The sequence below is a fragment of the Triturus cristatus genome, chromosome 7, assembly GCF_964204655.1.
Source record: "Triturus cristatus chromosome 7, aTriCri1.1, whole genome shotgun sequence".
Classification (NCBI taxonomy): domain Eukaryota; kingdom Metazoa; phylum Chordata; class Amphibia; order Caudata; family Salamandridae; genus Triturus; species Triturus cristatus.
In genome coordinates, this window is record NC_140590.1 from 968292688 (window position 1) to 968313774 (window position 21087).

Genomic DNA, 21087 nt, shown 5'->3' on the forward strand with positions numbered 1-21087 from the left:
ATATAGGGGTCTTTCATTTGCAATAATAACTGTCCTGAAGATGGTCTAATGGACTGATGCCATCCAAGACCGAAACGTCGACTACTTCATCTATTTTTACAATAGTGGCTATATACAGTTGACTATTTTCTCATGAATGAGATATATCTATGTCTAATCGTATTGAAATAGATGTTTTTTTGATGAAATGTGGATTTAATGTAACCCTCTCTTTTCACGACTTATTGCTCAAACCAATGGTTCATTTGTACTCTTTTCTACTTCGATTTATACATAAAAAAGATTTGTGTTTTTTTCACAACAAACAATTCCTGTGTGTGCTCTTTTTATATTTGATGATTAGATCTGTGGATTGTTAAACCTTGTGGTGTCAATTTTGAAATACACCTACTAATCAATGTCCTTAGATATATACAACGAAATAGCTCGTTTTAAATAAAATCCCTTGTTGGCACTTTGACCTTTCCAATTTATCTGTCCAAGCCCTCAAGAGTGTATTGGGTTTTCCCCTCAACTGTATCTGCCGATGTGACTATGTCGTGTGTGTCATGTGTTCCCATGAGCTTGCTGTTGGTGTTCCATCAACTGCATCTGCTGTTGCTGCATCCAACATGTGTCTGTGCGAAGATGGCCATGGCACACATATACGCACAACATGCCACATTTGGATTCACACATTACGTGTTTCTGGATGCTTCGAACATGTTCTTTTGACATGAGGACATATCTGCGTCATCTTCATGTCTGTGTTTTCTTTTTTCACATGTACCCCTTCATCGCAATGTGTGTGAGCTGTTAATTTTTAATGACATGTGCCCTGTGCGTCTAGCTTGCCGCCAGCTGTCTGTATGAGATGACATCCTTCAAAAGCAGATATGTGGATGTATGTCACTCCTGTGATGTCTCTGGCTGTTCACTTACACTGGCCCACAGCTTGTTTCAGGGCATGTAATGTAGAACTTGACAATCAACGGATGTAGCTGGCTCTTCGTAGGAGTCGCATCTGCCTGGCATACGTGTCCTGGATGTATTGCACAGACCAGACTCTGCATTTTGCAGATGTGTATTAGCAGTTGAACATGTGCTCAGTTTATTGACATTGGTGTTGTGATGTACTCACTTTTCGTTATTCCTTCCAAATTTCTGCAGGGCACCTCCTCTCCCCCGACCAATGCCAGACTTGGGTGCCATGAGGGAACGTGACTGCATACGCCATTACAGATTCACCCAACAGTTAATTGAGGACCTGACAAACAGGCTGGCACCACACCTCCAACCGCGACACAGTTATCCTACTGCGCTGACCCCCAAGATGAAGGTGATGGCAGTCCTACATTTTTTTGCCACCGGTACTTTTCAATTCACCATAGCTGATGTGGGTGGCATGTCCCAGACCATGTTCAGCCGTGTCCTGCATGATGTTTTAGAAGGCATGTTGGAGCACCTGGATGAATTCATCCATTTTCCGACTTGTGAGCAGTTGACGGGTGTCAAGGGTGAGTTCTATGCCCTGGGAGGGATGCCTCATGTAATTGGGTCCATTGATGGGACACATGTGGCTTTGGTGCCACCACAGGCACAGGAGGTAGCCTATCTAAACCGAAAACATTATCACTCCATTAATGCCCTTGTGGTGTGTCTTGCTAACATGCTGATTTCCCATGTCTGTGCACGTTTTCCAGGGTCAGCACACGATGCCTACATCATGAGGCGTAGCAGGGTGCCAGAAATGATGCTGCGGCTGCACAACGAACGAGCATGTCTGTTAGACCTGGCACCTTGCCGTGAGTTTCCCTTCCACTTTTTGATGGTGTGCCTCGATTGTTTTGCTGGTGTTGTCCGCTCAGGGCACTGCGCCACGGCTAATCCGTGCCGCAGTGCAAGTGCTCCCGAAGTAAAATGTACCTGTAATTGATGTCCATGATTGGTTTATTGGATTCACTGTCAGTCCCCAGTAAAGTGCACCAGGGGTGCCAGGGCTTGTGAATGCCAATGCTGCTGGTGGGCTTGCAGCGCTGGTTGCGCCACCCACGGAAGCGGCCTTGTAAAGTGTGTCTAGGGTCTGCCACCGCAGACCCTGTGCGCGGTCCGGGACCGTCGCGCTGACTGCGCAAGTGCCCCCACTTGCCAGTCCCTAAACCTTCCCTTACCTACATATTAGCCACCCCTCTGGTAGGCCCACGGGCAGGGTGCATTGTAGGCATAAGGTAGGACATGCCCTGATGTGTGTGGCATGTCTTAGTAGTGAATTACAGCCATTTCCGTTCTTCACTATTGAAGGCTACCTGCTCTCCATAGGCCAGAATGGGCTGCTGGGATCACGCCAACGCTGTGACCCCAGTGGACGCAGAGAACATGGTAGAGTGTCAAGTTTAGTATGCCTGAACTCAGAATAATAAAATACTTCTTGTAGTCAAGTTTATTTTAATATCCTGGGTTTGTAAATACTACTTTTAGAAAGTTAGTATTTACTGACCTGACCATCTCAGTCCGCCTCTGCTGTGTGTATGTGTTCTGCCTGGCAACAGTAAGGAGCAGGGTTGGGGAATCCCCAGAGACAGGTTGGCTGCCAGGTGGTGGGTAGAGAGATTACACCTGGATGGGTGGGAGGAGTACACCTTGACTCTTGAATAGACCTGTGCTCTGCCACCACAAAGCCGGCGCCACCCCCTGTGGGGCGGCTGATGTCTCTGCCCTGCTGCTGAAAGGAAAGAGCAGAGTCACCATAACAAAGTGCTCCAGAACTGGACTGAGCCAGGCCTAGGCCCCCTGGCACTAAAGAACAAAAGAATCATGGTATAAAAGTAGGAGCCTGGCTCCTAAGAAATCAGAATCCTGTTTACCACAAAGAACCTCTGCCCGACTAGAAGGAGAAGAAGACGCCGGAGGAGCTGGCCTGCTGCTTGCCTTGCTGAGAGAGGAGAGGAAGAGACTTACTGAAAAGACTTTGCTACTTTGTGCTTGAACATTCTCCAAGGGCTTGATCTGAGCTTGCCCCCTGAACTGAACCCCAGGACCAGTGGGTTCTCTGTGCTTCTTGCTCGTCCTCCAATTCGAGCCGTGTGTGCATCCCGCCGGAAAAGAGACTGCGCCCCTCATCGCCCCTCCTAGGGCCGTGACACTCAGGAGCTCGCCTGCCGCAATCCCGTGAGAGCCCCGCTCCGTCCGGAGCCGCTCTCTGTCCCCGGGCCAGGCCGCCTGCACCCCTGTCACCGCCTGCCATTGGAGTGCGCTGAATGCGCTATCACCCCTCCTGCCGGAAGCCGTCCGACGACTGTGATCTACGCCGGGTCATCCAGCTGCACTGACTGTGCCCTGTGACCCCGCTTCGCTATCCCCGGACATCTCAGGCCGCGCCGCCCCCGCTGTGGAGACCCTCCTGCACCGCCGTGCTAAAGGGTCGCTGGCCGCGCCTGCCTACGTGCCCACACCTGCTGATTGAGGACCCAAGAACACTTCCCAAGCTGGGAGTCGCACCGACCTGTGCCGACTCTCCACATCACGAAAGAAGTTCCAGTATCGGGCTCGGGGCCCGCAACGCCGTATTTCCCCGTTCGCAGGAACCGATCTCTGTGAGTACTGGACCCACAAGTAAAGAGACTACGAACTATCCATTTGAAGCTACGAACAACGAACATTTGCCCGCTTTACAACCTGGTGGCATAGCGAAAACGTTATTGGTCTTGTGATAAGTCTGCTGAGATATATATACCTTATTTTTACATAAAGAATCGTATTTTTATATATATCCAAGTCTGGTGTCCGTTTCTGGGGGGATTGATGTATTTACTGTGTGTATGATTGTAAGTGCTTAACCAACAACGCCTGAGGAATCGCCTTGGTTGCTCACGCCACGCACCTAGAGGGTGAGCAAGGGTCATTCGCGAGGGGTTATCCTGCGCCCTGACGTGGAGGAGAGGGTTCCTGCTTGACACAAGGGCAACCTTGCGGCAACCAGAGATCCCCGACTCTAACATTGGTGGCAGCGGTTGGGATTTCGGATTTGCACTTGTAATTTGCATACAGTGAATTATTAATCACCAGATAGTGAGAGCAGACCAAATAACGCAGCCACAGGTTTGTAATTGTTGAACTTTGTTGAGACATCTGCCATTACTGCAACCATGCCTGGCTCGCAGTCCGCTGGAAGAGCACTCTCTGTGATTTCTGGAATAGATGAGGTGGATTGGGAGAGACTGGAAGGCTACACGATGGAGCAATTGAAAGGCTACAGTGTAAAATTCAGAGTCCCCCATGCTGGATGCAAGAGGAAGCCCCAGTACACCAAGGCGTTGGGAGCCTGGAAGGAGTCACGAGACCTACGGAATGCGGGGGACATCGTTCCACCCGACAACCTTGAGGAGCCCAGCAGAGTCCGGTCGCCAGAGGAGCTGGCAGACAGGGCAGCCGACAGGGCGCATGCAATGGAGATGGCAAAGTTGGCCGGACAAATGGAAATGGAAAAACAGAAGTTGGCCCTGGAGGCACAACAACGCCAAATGGATCATGATATCAGATTGAAGGAGTTGGAGCTGAAGGCGAAAAGTTTGGACACCGCTCCTTCTGGTGGCAGCACTCCACCAGCGCAGGTAGAGTCCAAGGTGTACATCCCCAAAGATGTAGTAAAGGAGTATTTTAGAAAGGATGACATAGGGCAGTGGTTTAGAGCCTACGAGGTGGCCATGTCCTCACACCGGGTCCCTGAGAAAGACTGGGGAGCGGGGTTGTGGGGAAGGTTCCTTGCTGAAGGGCGTGACACACTGTTAGATTTACCCTTAGATCTCCAAACCTCATACCCCCATATGAAGGAAGCTTTAATGACCAGGTATGGGTTAACTCCGGAGCTATATAGACAGCGGTTCAGGGAGACGAAGAAGATCCCTGAGAGTACGTATGTGGAGTATGTGACCTTTTTCTGCAGAGCGCTGGATGGTTGGGTGAAGGGTAGCAAAGTGAATGATTATCAAGGGCTGCTTGATTTAATTGCATGGGAGCACTTGTCCAGTCAATGTTTTCCTGAGCTACGCCAGCACCTGATTGATAGCAAGCTGTCCAACCCGAGGAAGCTTGCTGAGGAGGCGGACCGCTGGCTCAGCACCAGGGTCCACAAGGGTCAAGTGGGAGACTCCGCCAAAGGTGGGCAGGGTCCCCAGCAGAAGAGTGGGGGGGACAAGGGTAAACAGAAGGGGTTCCAAAAAGGCCCCCAAAGTAATTCCCAAGGGAACCAGCAGAAGGGTTCTCAGCCTCCCCCACCCCCGCAGCAGAACGGGGCCCCGACAGGTAGACCTGTTCCAAAGGGGCCCTTCAATTGTTATAAGTGTGGTGACCCGGGTCACATTGCCTCTGATCCTAAGTGTCGCCTGTTTGGTAAGACCGCACCCACTGGTGCTCCACCCCGGCAAGTAGCTAGTGTTAACTTTGGGGAGGAGGTAGCAGTCCAGGAGGGTGGGGGTCCCGGGCAGATGACCCTAGTCTCGCTAGGAGACAGTGAGATGGTCCCTGTAACCTACCTGCCCTCTAACACTAAGAAATATGGGCAAGTGGTGACCATCAATGGAAAGAAGGTTGAGGCTCTTAGAGATACAGGAGCCAGCGTGACCTCGGTGAGGCAACACCTGGTGTCTCAAGAGCAAATTGTACCCAATGCCTACTGTAGGGTTGTCAATGCTGACAACGTAGAGAGTCGTTGTCCAATGGCTCAAGTTCCCTTTGAGTGGGGGGAGGTCTCTGGTACTCTACAAGTCGCTGTGAGAACTGACATGCCTGTAGACTGTCTGCTAGGAAACGACCTGGAGAGTTCCCCTTGGGAAAAGGTGGAGAAGACCACGCATCTGAGGATGGTGGGTCTACCCGACTGGGCGTGCGTGACCACCCGGTCCATGGCAGCCAGTAGGGGTGTTGAGAGGGTCCTGGAGCCTGAGGGAGAGGTCCAGGAACCGGCCTTAGGGAGAAGGCGCAGGAGGCGCGGGAAACCGGCCCCCGAAGTTCCCACGGCCCAGGAGGAAGTAGACCCTGAGGGGGATGCTCTGGAGCCTACCGGGGAGCAGATTGCCGAACTGGGAGATCTGCCTGAGCTGACCCATTGGCAGCAAGAAGGAGGTCCCTCCAGGGAGGAATTCTGCAGGGAGCAGAAAGAATGCCCTTCTCTCGTGGGTATGCGGCAACAGGCTGCAGACCAGGCCAATGGTGTTCAGGCCAAAACACACTACGTGTACTGGGAGAGTGACCTCCTGTATTCCGAGCCTAAGGCTGCTGAACCTGGGTCAGCCCGTGTGCTGGTGGTACCCCAGAAGTTCAGAACCTTCCTACTGGGGCTGGCTCATGATGTGCCGTTAGCAGGACATTTGGGGATGGACAAGACCTATGACAGGCTTGTCACCCACTTTTACTGGCCCCAAATGCATAAGAATTCCGATTCCTACTGCAGAACCTGTCAGACTTGCCAGGCAAGTGGTAAGAGCGGAGGGAAGCACAAGGCTCCTCTGCAACCTTTCCCTGTGGTCGGTACGCCATTCCAACGAGTGGGTATTGACATTGTGGGGCCTCTGGACCCCAAGACAGCCCTGGGCAACAGGTTCATCCTGGTCTTGGTGGACCATGCCACCCGGTACCCTGAAGCCATCCCTCTGAGGACAGTGACGGCCCCCGTGGTGGGACGGGCACTGATGGGAATTTTCTCCCGAGTGGGATTCCCTCTAGAGGTGGTGAGCGACAGGGGGACCAATTTCATATCCACCTATATGAAATCCCTGTGGAAGGAGTGTGGGGTAACGTACAAGTTCACCACTCCTTACCATCCCCAAGGAAATGGGTTGGTTGAGAGATTCAACCGAACCCTCAAAGGCATGATCATGGGCCTGGACGGTCCAATGAGGCGTAAGTGGGACGTCCTCTTGCCATGCCTGCTCTTCGCTTACCGAGAGGTGCCACAGAAGTCTCTAGGGTTCAGCCCCTTTGAGCTTCTGTATGGTCACCCGGTAAGAGGACCTCTGAGTTTGGTAAAGGAAGGCTGGGAGCAATCTCCCAGGAAACCTCCCCAGAATGTATATAGTTACATGCTGGCCTTCCGAAACCAGACTCGGCGTTTCAGGCAACTTGCTGAGGCAAATCTGGAAGCCAGCCAGGAGGAGATGAAGCGGTGGTACGACCGGAATGCCACTCTGGTAGAGCTTCAACCTGGACAAAAGGTGTGGGTCTTGGCCCCAGTGGAGCCGTGTGCACTTCAGGATAAGTGGACAGGTCCATTTGAGGTTGTGGAGCGCAAAAGTCCTATCACCTACTTGGTGGACATGCAGACTCCCAGGAACCCTTTGAGGGTCCTACATGTTAACCGCCTTAAGCCCCACTTAGAGAGGACCGAAGTGGGCATGCTGCTGGCCACTGATGATGGAATGGAAGAGGAGACCGAGCCTCTTCCTGACCTCTTAGTGGCCTCTGAGAAAGATGGGTCAGTGGATGGAGTTAACCTCTCACCCACCCTGACGCCCGAACAACAGGAAGACTGCCGCCACTTGCTGGGACAATTTTCCGACCGATTCTCCCTGGTTCCTGGTGTCACAGATTGGTGCGTCCATGACGTGGACACAGGAGACAGCTTACCTGTGAAGCACAAGGCTTACAGGGTAACTGACAGGGTCAGAGCTTGCATCAAGGAGGAGGTCTCCAAAATGCTTGCGCTAGGGGTGGTTGAGTCCTCCAGCAGTCCTTGGTCCAGCCCCGTGGTCTTGGTCCCCAAAGCTGCTGCGCCGGGAGCCACACCTGAACTCCGGTTCTGTGTGGACTACAGAGGACTCAATTCAGTAACGAAGACTGACGCGCACCCCATCCCCAGAGCTGATGAGCTCATTGATCGGCTGGGGGCTGCCCGGTTCCTCAGCACGTTTGATTTAACGTCTGGGTACTGGCAGATCGCCTTGACCGATGGGGCCAAAGAGAGGTCCGCATTCTCTACACCAGATGGGCACTTCCAGTTCCGAGTCATGCCATTTGGGATGAAGAATGCCCCTGCCACCTTTCAGAGGTTGGTCAACCAGGTACTGGTTGGGCTGGATGCGTTCAGTGCCGCATACCTGGATGACATCGCAGTGTTCAGTGCCACCTGGCCTGAACACCTGCGCCACCTCTGGGAAGTGTTGATGGCGCTGCGCCGAGCAGGCCTCACGATCAAGGCAAGCAAGTGCCAGATCGGGCAGGGTTCCGTGGTGTACTTGGGACACCAAGTGGGGAGTGGCAAGGTGGCACCCTTGCAACCCAAAATTGAAACCATCCTGGCTTGGGAACCCCCCAAGATGCAGACCGCAGTGAGGGCCTTCCTGGGGCTCACTGGGTACTACAGGAGGTTTGTCAAGGGCTATGGAACGATCGTTGCCCCCTTGACAGAGCTGACTTCGAAGAAGCAGCCCAGGAACGTGATTTGGACTGACACCTGTCAGAAAGCTTTCGACACCCTGAAGACTGCCATGTGCACGGCGCCCGTGCTCTTGGCCCCTGACTTCTCCAAGGAATTCCTAGTGCAGACAGACGCTTCAGAGCATGGTGTAGGGGCTGTTCTTTCACAGATGACTGAGGAGGGCTGGGACCAACCCGTAGCCTTCATCAGTAGGAGGTTACTTCCACGGGAAAGTAGGTGGAGTGCAATTGAGCGAGAAGCATTTGCTGTGGTCTGGGCGCTGAAGAAGCTAAGACCCTACTTGTTTGGGTCTCACTTCCGGGTTCAGACGGACCACAGGCCCCTCAGATGGTTGATGCAAATGAGGGGTGAAAACCCGAAGCTGTTGAGGTGGTCCATCTCCCTACAGGGTATGGACTTTACGGTGGAACACCGTCCTGGTACAGATCACGCCAACGCTGACGGTCTGTCCAGGTATTTCCGCCTTAGTGACGAGGAACCCCCTGGGCAAGGGTAGTTCTCCCCACATTTCAGCTGGAGGGGACACGTGTTAGACCTGGCACCTTGGCGTGAGTTTCCCTTCCTTTTTTTGATGGTGTGCCTCGATTGTTTTGCTGGTGTTGTCCGCTCAGGGCACTGCGCCACGGCTAATCCGTGCTGCAGTGCAAGTGCTCCCGAAGTAAAATGTACCTGTAATTGATGTCCATGATTGGTTTATTGGATTCACTGTCAGTCCCCAGTAAAGTGCACCAGGGGTGCCAGGGCTTGTGAATGCCAATGCTGCTGGTGGGCTTGCAGCGCTGGTTGCGCCACCCACGGAAGCGGCCTTGTAAAGTGTGTCTAGGGTCTGCCACCGCAGACCCTGTGCGCGGTCCGGGACCGTCGCGCTGACTGCGCAAGTGCCCCCACTTGCCAGTCCCTAAACCTTCCCTTACCTACATATTAGCCACCCCTCTGGTAGGCCCAAGGGCAGGGTGCATTGTAGGCATAAGGTAGGACATGCCCTGATGTGTGTGGCATGTCTTAGTAGTGAATTACAGCCATTTCCGTTCTTCACTATTGAAGGCTACCTGCTCTCCATAGGCCAGAATGGGCTGCTGGGATCACGCCAACGCTGTGACCCCAGTGGACGCAGAGAACATGGTAGAGTGTCAAGTTTAGTATGCCTGAACTCAGAATAATAAAATACTTCTTGTAGTCAAGTTTATTTTAATATCCTGGGTTTGTAAATACTACTTTTAGAAAGTTAGTATTTACTGACCTGACCATCTCAGTCCGCCTCTGCTGTGTGTATGTGTTCTGCCTGGCAACAGTAAGGAGCAGGGTTGGGGAATCCCCAGAGACAGGTTGGCTGCCAGGTGGTGGGTAGAGAGATTACACCTGGATGGGTGGGAGGAGTACACCTTGACTCTTGAATAGACCTGTGCTCTGCCACCACAAAGCCGGCGCCACCCCCTGTGGGGCGGCTGATGTCTCTGCCCTGCTGCTGAAAGGAAAGAGCAGAGTCACCATAACAAAGTGCTCCAGAACTGGACTGAGCCAGGCCTAGGCCCCCTGGCACTAAAGAACAAAAGAATCATGGTATAAAAGTAGGAGCCTGGCTCCTAAGAAATCAGAATCCTGTTTACCACAAAGAACCTCTGCCCGACTAGAAGGAGAAGAAGACGCCGGAGGAGCTGGCCTGCTGCTTGCCTTGCTGAGAGAGGAGAGGAAGAGACTTACTGAAAAGACTTTGCTACTTTGTGCTTGAACATTCTCCAAGGGCTTGATCTGAGCTTGCCCCCTGAACTGAACCCCAGGACCAGTGGGTTCTCTGTGCTTCTTCCTCGTCCTCCAATTCGAGCCGTGTGTGCATCCCGCCGGAAAAGAGACTGCGCCCCTCATCGCCCCTCCTAGGGCCGTGACACTCAGGAGCTCGCCTGCCGCAATCCCGTGAGAGCCCCGCTCCGTCCGGAGCCGCTCTCTGTCCCCGGGCCAGGCCGCCTGCACCCCTGTCACCGCCTGCCATTGGAGTGCGCTGAACGCGCTATCACCCCTCCTGCCGGAAGCCGTCCGACGACTGTGATCTACGCCGGGTCATCCAGCTGCACTGACTGTGCCCTTTGACCCCGCTTCGCTATCCCCGGACATCTCAGGCCGCGCCGCCCCCGCTGTGGAGACCCTCCTGGAGACCGCCGTGCTAAAGGGTCGCTGGCCGCGCCTGCCTACGTGCCCACACCTGCTGATTGAGGACCCAAGAACACTTCCCAAGCTGGGAGTCGCACCGACCTGTGCCGACTCTCCACATCACGAAAGAAGTTCCAGTATCGGGCTCGGGGCCCGCAACGCCTTATTTCCCCGTTCGCAGGAACCGATCTCTGTGAGTACTGGACCCACAAGTAAAGAGACTACGAACTATCCATTTGAAGCTACGAACAACGAACATTTGCCCGCTTTACAACCTGGTGGCATAGCGAAAACGTTATTGGTCTTGTGATAAGTCTGCTGAGATATATATACCTTATTTTTACATAAAGAATCGTATTTTTATATATATCCAAGTCTGGTGTCCGTTTCTGGGGGGATTGATGTATTTACTGTGTGTATGATTGTAAGTGCTTAACCAACAACGCCTGAGGAATCGCCTTGGCTGCTCACGCCACGCACCTAGAGGGTGAGCAAGGGTCATTCGCGAGGGGTTATCCTGCGCCCTGACGTGGAGGAGAGGGTTCCTGCTTGACACAAGGGCAACCTTGCGGCAACCAGAGATCCCCGACTCTAACAATGTCTTGTTGGTGGGTATGCTCTGTTTGTCCTGTATTTAGCAGTATCTTTGTATCTTACAGCTTCTCCTGACCCACTTCTGTACATGATGTTTCCATGTAGGGGACTCTGGCTATCCCAACATGCCATGGCTGATGACGCCTCTCCACAACCCCAGAACAGCTGCAGATCACTGTTACAACAACACCCATGGGCAGACCAGGCGAGTGATTGAGAGGACGTTTGGCCTCCTGAAGAGCAGATTCCGGTGCCTTCATAAGACAGGCGGATCCCTCCCATATGCACCGGTCAAGGTCTGCAAAATCTTCATCGTGTGCTGCATGCTGCACAACATGGCAGTGAAGAAAGCTGTGCCACTCATCCTTGATCCGGATGAGCAGGAACATCCACCCGTGGAGGATGAAGGGCTTGGTCACGAGGCAAGTGAGGAGGAGGAGGATGAGGAGGAGGACATCCGGAGTCAGCTCATACGCAACTTCTTCTCATAATGGTGAGTCACTGGGTCTGAGTGTGCACGCTTTTAGCCTTGTGTGGCATGTGTTGCGATGTGTGTGTCCAGCTGACTGTATGCTAAGTTACTTAGGGGTGTGTTCTGATGTGGCACTCGAGTGATGATGTCATTCCACACATTGTGGATGAGACAGTAAATTTGAAACTAGCATGGTGACAACCTTATTCTTGTAGAGTCAATGACCATGCATGCGGTTGAGTATCTTTTCAGTGACTTCTTGTGTTTCTGACATCCCCAGGTATTTGTGCATGCTGTCTGCTCGTGGCATCGTTGGGCTCCTGCTATTCCTCATGAGTATTGCAACGTGTGCTGAATCAGCGTTACATGTACGGACATGGTGAAAATTCTCCTTTGGGTAGGATTGCAACAAGGCATTTTGGGTGTGGTAGTTGTTTGGAATGTGTGGGCAATGCTCCTGTGCATGTTTTGTTACTATGCATACATGTTGACTCACCATGGGGCACCTGACATGTAGCATGACTCCCATGACTTGATAGTCACCCTACGTGGCAGTCATCTGTAATGGGATTGTGGATTGTGAGGAAGGCATCAATGTGTGTGAAAGTTCCCTATGAAACATACAGGAGGCTACGGGTGGACATACTGTGGGACATCCCCATAAGAGGCTCAATGGGGAATTTCAGCCTCTCCGTGTGCAGCAGGGGTTGTTTGGCTCACCCCTTCACTTGTGTGCCAGTTCAATGGATTTACAGCATCTGTGGTGTGAAGGGGGTGTCCAGTGTAGGTCCCACATGTTCAGCCAAATGACCTGTGAGCCTGTTCATATTGATGCATTTCCCTTACTGTTGGCCTGAGTAATAAAGGTGTTCCTCAGCCTCCAAGGTTCCTCATCTCTGTCAATGCAGGTCTCTTGCCACTGTGCATGCGGCATCTCTGGCATAGTTGTCAAAGATTGTGCATATGAATCTATGTGTAGATGAGCAACAAGCATGGTGTTCTTCATGGATTTGAATCTCTCTTGTGCATGAAGTTCATGGTTGTGTATGTATTTGGCCATGTTGGTCCCCACAACGGGCCCTCAACACCTGCTGAGGGTGTGTTTCCTGTGCGCAGCTCGGCCTTCAATTTCATGAGCCGGTGTCAGTCATCTTTGGTGATTGTGCATCCTTTGTCTCTGGGTGTGCCATTGAAAACCGGACACTCCTTCCTTTACATACACCTGTTGCAGTTGGACTTTCTGACATCCTTGTCTTTGTGTGCAACGTGTGGCATATTTTCCAGGACATGCCGCCTGCTGCTGCAGCCCCTGCAGCAAGGGCACAAAGAGTTTCCGGATGTGGCAACACACACGCCTCAAAGATGCTCCATTGCACGACTCTCATGTCCTTGCATGACCCACATCACACTACAGTCTGATGTTGCAGCCACCCTCCATGCAATGTCCATCCGCATATCTACCGGCTGCTCTGAGGCATACACTAAGTGCACACACAACACCTTTGCATGATGAGTGTACAAATCCGACTGCCTACACAGCGCTGCCACGCCTGCCAGGCCCTGTTACACCAACCAGGTCATGTCCCTCCTACTCCCCACCGGATCTGTACCCCAGCAAGGCCATGTGCGTGGGAGTTAAGGCATGTAGTATGGTGTCGTCATCTGGCATATGGCCCAGGTATCATCTCTCAGCGTGTCAATCTACAATGTGTCCAGGACCCCCCTCACCACCATCACATGCGCACAGCACCTCATCATCAGCTCATATGCCATTGACAGCCAGGTGCTCCTCACCCTCACCAAAGACGCCGACATTGCCAGTTCAAATAATCAAGAATGCATGAGATCCATTGATGGATGGCTGAACATCAGCCACATGAGGCTGGACTTGTACAGGACTGAGGTAATCATCTGCAGATTGTCCCCTTACAGCTGGGTCAACTGCTTGTGTCCCACCCGCAAGAGCCCTGCACAGGCACCCAGTGGGCACGCACACAAGATGGTGTGCATCATGTATTGCTCGCTCACATTTGCCATGGTAATCACCAGCATCTGTACCTCAGGCTGCAACACCCTCTGCATTATGCACATGATCCACAGATGGATCCACTCCAAGGAAAGACAGACCATCCCCCAGGTCCACGACAACATCCGTGTCAAATACTGCCCTGCCCTCTACGGAGCTAGTACATCCACACTCCCTGGAAACTAGTACACATCCAGGGTGCATCTGCACACCTCAGCTTCAACATCCCGCACCCCAGCCACATCACCGTCCAGCAGAGATAGCTGCAATGGATCACTGTGTGCTGCAGGATGACCTTCAGACTCCCCACCCACACTCAGGAGGCAGGCCACAACCCCGACCCAAAACCAACCTTGTACCACTGTCATCCGAGACCCCGTTGTGCCATCTCCGTGCATCCAACCTTGCCTTGGCCACCATTCTTCACATCCACCGTACTCCAGCATGCAGGACATAGTTCTCCCACCTGGGAAAACATACCTGGGACTCCCTCCCCGGGAACCTCCAAATGAGGCATGACCTCTACGCCTTAATGATACTCTTCCAAATAGGTCTGTCCGCACAGTATTGAAAGCCCCCCCTCAGCAGCTTGAGGCCATCACAGGTGAGTATTGTGCTCCATGTCTGCATTGAATGACACATTGTGACCCATGTGTGCCCTGTACCAGACTCAGATCCAAGGGTATGGATGGGTGGAGTTAGTTCAACACTGAGGCATAGTTTGACATTTACACACACATATGTTGTGGACTAATGCAAAATGACTGCAACATCTCATGATACCAAATATTTTTTTTTATTTGCGGTGGGGTACGTGTTTTGGTAGATGAAATGAGGTGCTTTACCGGGTGCATGGAATCCAAAGTTCACAGGGGGAGATGGTATCCTTGGCATTAGAAGTCATCAGAGTCCGGACCACAGTGTTGGTCATCATTGGTCAGACTGTGACCAGCAAGTCCATGTGGCAGAGAATGTCATTGGATGTGGTGCTGCTGTTGCGCCAGAGGGCCAGGTGCCAGGCCAGGTGACCTGGGAGATGTGGATGGTCCGCTGCCTCTCACGGTCTTTTCCGTGGACGACCCACCTTCCTCCGGGAACCCTCAGATGCAGGCCTTGACGATGTTTGGGACGCTCCGTCGGATGAATCCTCCTCCTCCTCCTCCCTCCCTGTGGCTGGTGATGGTCTGCGCCTGGTGTCACAGGGAGGGTTGCCCATGTTGTCGGCATTCCGACGGAGTGAATGGCTTATGTCCCTTTGCACCGCCAGGAGCTCACCCAGTCTTTCCTCCATCCGTCCTTGGTGTTGTTGTTGACTGGCGTGTTGCTCGGCCTGCAGGTTCTTCATCTCGTCGAGGGTCCCATTCATCTCTGTGAGGCTCCCCACTACATGGCTGATGCCCCTGGTATCACGCTGGTATGTGTCCAGGATGTGGCGTATGTGTGACATACCGGTTCCCTCAGCTGGCTGGTCAGGTTCGCGCCTCCGCCTGCCTCCACTCCCACCACCCCTGCCCACACAATCCTGGCCTGCCGTTGTGGGCACATCGGGTCTACGGGACCCCTGAGGGATGGCATTTGCGGGGTTGCCTGCCTCCTCCTGGGTGCCCGGAGAACCTTGTCCCTCCTGGTCAGACTGGCTGTGTTGTTCAGTGCGAGCAGGGCTCCTGGGTGTCTCCTGGGATGTGGCAGGAATGGGGGTGGTGGTTGGCACAGATGTACCTGAAGCAGGTGCTGCAGGGGCTTGGGCACCAGAGGTGCCAGGTTGGTCGGGGTCATCCACGGAGTGGTGAGAGTCATCGCTGCCGGTGGGATCATCTTCACGCCGAGCCTGGGACTGTGATTCTTCCCCCCCATTGTTGGGGGGAGATCCATGACGTTGCCCTGTGTGTGAGAGAGAGACAATGTCAATGCTGTTTCATGCGACATCCATGTTTCATACATATTCAAGTTGGCACTGTTCCTCCAGGTAGTTGGATGTGCCTAGCATTCCTCTCAATGTCCACTTGTGGATGGGTATGCTGCGGGGGACAGATTGATATGTTCTCATGAGTGTTTGACCGGTAGAATTGTGGCTAGAATGCTTATTTGGCTATGGATTGATCTTGTGTGTCACATGTCCATTGTGGGAGTGGATGAATCCGTTGCCTGCCCCAGGGGGTGTGCTTGTGTAAGGGGGGGGGGGGGTTGTGACCGGGCCTGCTGTTGTGTGTAGTGTGATTTGTCATTGGGTCTCCCAGGTGATGTGTCTGTCCCCTCATGGTGCATGCTGGCATGACAGTGAGTGTGAGTTCCTGTGCTAGATATCTGAGCTAGTGGAGTTGGTGTTTGAGTGTACAGTGGCCACAGGAGGGCCTTGTGCTGCATACAGCGAGGCCAAGTGTCAGCTACCTTGTCAGTACTTTGCCAGTGCCTGTGCCTTGGGCATGGTGCATGGGTATGTACCTAGGCCATATGGGTTGAGGGCATTGGTGTCTCCTTCTGAGTGTCACGATGTGTTTTGTGAGGCCCACCCTCCCAGCATCCCGGACATCCAGTCTTGGGTTTGTGGTTTGTGTAGCCTGGGACATGGCATGGCCTTGCTTAGTGAATGGGGCATGGACATGTTAGTGGCATGAGCGTGGTTTTTGAGTGTGGTTGTGTCCGGTGAGGGCTTGGGGCTAGTTGCGTGCATTTGGTGTATTTGGGGTGTGGATGCCATTGCCCCCATGTTACGTAAGTAGTTTGTGTACTCACCAGGCTCTCCAACTCCTTCGACTCCGTGTACTCCCACCGGCGGAAGCAGGGCCATCACCTTCTCCTCCCAGGGATGGTAATGTACGGGTCTGCGGGGCAGCCCACCTCCAGTGATGAAAAATTTACAATTGTTAAAAACTGTAAAAACATATATACATTTATGGAATAAAATATGATTTGTTGAACATATCTAAATAAATGTTACAATGTCCAAATAAAATTTGAAAAACAGTGTGTATTTTTTTTTTTGCAATGTTATAAATCATTTTTAAACCAAAATAAATGTTAAAAATATCATTATAAAAAGTGTAAAAATATCTTTCCATCAAAATAATATTAATATTAAAACTAACATACATACTGGATAGTAAACCATAATAATTTAGTATTCTAATTTAATATAATTTAGTATAATTTAGTATTCTAATTCCAAATCCAACTAAAGTCAGGGAAAGTGATTGATAGTAAACCATAATAATCTACTATTCTAACTCCAACTCCAAATCAACTCAGGGAAAGTGCTGGATGGTAAACCATCATAATTTACTATTCTAACTCCACATCCAACTAAAGTCAGAGAAAGTGCTGGATAATAAACCATAATAATTTACTATTCTAACTCCAACTCCAACTCCAAATCAACTCAGGGAAAGTGCTGGATGGTAAACCATAATAATGTACTATTCTAACTGCAAATCAATATAAACTCAAAACAATAAATATTTGGGTGCCGATTCCGATCCTGTAAAACCCGGGTACGAATCGTCGTACGGATCGTTTTCTCCGTACGACTCGTACCCGGGGAATGCACCTTACAAACCAGCAAGTACGATTCGTACAGAAATACCATTTCCGTACGAATCATAAAAAACACAGTGCGACTAAAAAATACATAAAAGTCCGATCTGGGACAGCGCGTACGCGACATTCGCATGGAGTCAGGCAGCGTTTTATGGACCAGCAAGTACGATTCGTACCCACAGCACTTCGCACGGGAATATTTTTACGGGAGCCAAACAGTGCCGGAAAAACTAAGTACGTCGCGATGCACGAGGAAAAGGGGGCCCAGTACGCCCCGTACCCCCATCCCTACATGTCCGCACCGTAACCCCAGCCCCCCGCATGTATGCACCGTACCCCCACCCCCGTATGTGCGGCGCGTACCCCACCCCGTATGTACGGCACGTACCCCACCCCCGTATGTACGGCGCGTACCCCACCCCCGCATGTACGCACCGTACCCCCATCCCTACACATCCGCACCGTACCCCCAGCCCCCCCGCATGTACACACCATACCCCCACCCCCGTATGTACGGCGTGTACCCCTTCCCCGTATGTATGGCGCGTACCCCACCCCCGTATGTACGGCACGTACCCCACCCCCGTATGTACGGCGCATACCCCCCATATGTACGGCGCGTACCCCACCCCCGTATGTACGGCGCATACCCCACCTCCGTATGTACGGCACCTACCACACCCCCGTATGTACGGCGCGTACCCCACCCCGGCATGTACGCACCGTACCCCCAGCGCTGTACGCACCGTACCCCTGTACGGTGCATACATGCGGGGGTGGGGTATGCGCCGTACATACGGGGGTGGGGTACGCACCATACATACGGGGGTGGGGTACGCGCCGTACATACAGGGGTGGGGTATGCACCGTACATACAGGGGTGGGGGTACGCGCCGTACATATGGGGTGGGGGTACAGTGCATACATGCGGGGGGGCTGGGGGTACGGTGTGGACGTGTAGGGATGGGGGTACGGTGCGTACATGCGGGGGTGGGGTACGCGCCGTACATACGGGGTGGGGTACGCGCCGTACATGCGGGGGTGGGGTGGGAGGCTGGGGGGGGCCGTATGACTCGTACCCCTCGCCCAGGTGTACCCGGGGTAGGGGTGGTACACAGTTCGCGCTGTACGGGACGTTTTACTTACGAATGTGTATTCGGAACGCCGGTACGGATCGTACTTGTGCGCTCGGACTTCAGTTTTACGAATCGTACGTAAAACTGTCCAGGGACGTGTCGTAGACTTTTCCCGAGGTCATTCGTATGTATTTTCCACGTACGAATCGTACTAGGCCGTTTGTACGGGAAGTTTTTTTAACGGATCGGAATCGGCACCTTAATATCCCCCTTTCATTTTTACTATTAAAAACAAACATATTCTTTAAAAAAATATCATTATTAAATATACATTTTCTTTCTAAATTCTAAAAATAATTATTTAAATTGTAAACGAATTTCTATTTATGTATAATTATTAATACTTAAACAAATTTCAAATATTAACTAAGATTTAAAAAAAATATTAAACAATTTCATAATTAATTAGAGAATAAATTTAAAAATCTGATAATTATAAAACATTTCATGTTTTTATAATTATGATAAATATGTATTCTTTGTCTACATTCACATTAATATTTTCATCAAATAGTCTTTAAGATTTTAGTTATAGTTTTTAATCTTGTAACAAATATATAATTTTAAAGTAATTTATTATCCTCAATTTTAAATTTCAAATCTATAATTAATACATTTCTATAATATGCAATATTTTATAGAATATTTTTTTAATTAATACACATTTATATTTATTACATAACATGTATAGATTTTATTAATTATTAATACTGAAAAATTAAATAATAATGTTTAGATATATAATTTCACATTAATTTTAATTTTTACAAGTTTTTTTATTTTTTGTAGAAATATAAATTTCTAATTTCAAATTAAATGTTTTCAAATTTTAAAAAATTACTATTTAAAATGTAATAATCATACATTTTGAAATTACTACCCACCCTTATCGCCTATAAACCCAACCTCCCGCTCCTAAAATATATACAAATTTGAACAAATAATTAAAAATGTAAACAACATTTTTAAATTACTACCCACCCTTATCCCCTATAAACCCAAAATCCCGCTCCTAAAATATATACAAATTTAGAAAATTTAATAAATTTTTAACAACATTTTTAAATTACTACCTGCCCTTATCCCCTATAAAACCAACATTCCGCTCCTAAAATTATTATGAAAATAAAAGAAAAACAAATTATTTCAAAAGTATTTTTTCATATAAACATTACAAATTGAAAACAATTACATAAAATAACAATTAAAACACTAAAAAAATAACATCATAAACTTAACATCGATATTACTAACATCGATATTTTTTACATATATACTTTAAACATCGATATTTAAAATTTCGATATTACCACACAACAAAAAAAAGATATGTTTTACATCGATATTACTTACATTGATATTTAACACCAACGATATTCTTACCTCGATATTTATGTATGTCAATATTTTCACATCGATATTCTAGTTCTGCACCAGTTCAATCAGAATTAAAAGTCATTTTTATGATGAAAAGTATCCTTTGATAATGGTTCGTCTTTATGGGGTCTATTCCCATAAAAAGTGGGAAAATTAGCATGGGACTTAAATGTGAGACGGTGCAGCAGGCAGATTGTGCATGTTAGAAGAAGAATCTGCGGCTGGGATAAGCAACGGAGGAGACACCATTACAAAATGGCTGCTCCAAAGATGCAGCCTAGAATAGTCCTACCTTTCTTTTGATGAAGTGGTTAGATTCCCATAGCCCTGCTTACCTTTCAGTGCCTGAGTTGCAAAACCAGTCATGTGTCTATTTCAGATGAGCTGGTTGGGTGCCATCTTGATATGTGAGGTCTTCGTGCCAGGACAAGAGAGAGTGACCCAGTGACCCTCCAAAATGGCCTCTGACCCTTGGTCAAAAACAGTAGTGGGACCTGAGCCACACAGGAGCAGTTAAGACGGTCACGCCCCAGGGAGGGTGTGAAACCAAATTGCACAGACTGATGGGCAAGGGACTCCCTAGGTTGATCCCTCAGTTTGGTAAAGGCAAGCACAACACCACCCTGTCACTCACCTTCGTCCGGGCCCCTACATTCAGTCACAAGTGAGAGGCAGGGCACAGTCTCCATAATCCAACACGTCTGTGGTCCGCCCATCATCTGCTGAGACTGCCATGCCATAACACATACAGGCGTGATCCAGCCCTCCCCGACTGGGACGACAACTGCCGAGACCGAACACCTCGCCATCTTCACGGTCAAGTTAGGAAGCAGATTAGGGTGAGAGTTTTCCCCAGGAGGTCCAATCGTGTCGGGAAAAGAACCAGGCAATGGCTGGGACAGCCCGGATTCTGAACAACATGTACTCGACAACGTTCGGCCCAGTGCAGCTGGCTACGGGAACACCCTCCTGTCGCACAGCCCACCCTCTGCTTTGTCTCAGTGGAGCCTCAGAGGGTGTGTACGTCCACACTGCACAATCCAAAGCGGACCACCCCGTAGGGTCAGGGCATCCATGCAGTGGCCCGTAGCAGGGCATCCAGGTAGCAGATACACCTTGGCCATCGGAAGCGGAAAGAGGAGGCAAATCCACGAGTCCACTGCGGATGCAGTCCCTGCGGCTGTCCGCTGAGTTGAGGCAGCTAACCAAATCCCCCAGCCGGTTCAGGTCAGAAGAGGCCTGGCAGCACTTCCAAGGTCCACTGCCTCGAGAAGGCTCGTTGTCGTAGTATTCCTGGGAGCATAGGGGTATGGTGCCCAAAACGATGCGGCACACTGGTAAGGTAAGTTCCTAGAAATATGTCTCCATTACAGAATGGTTGAGGCTTAACAAT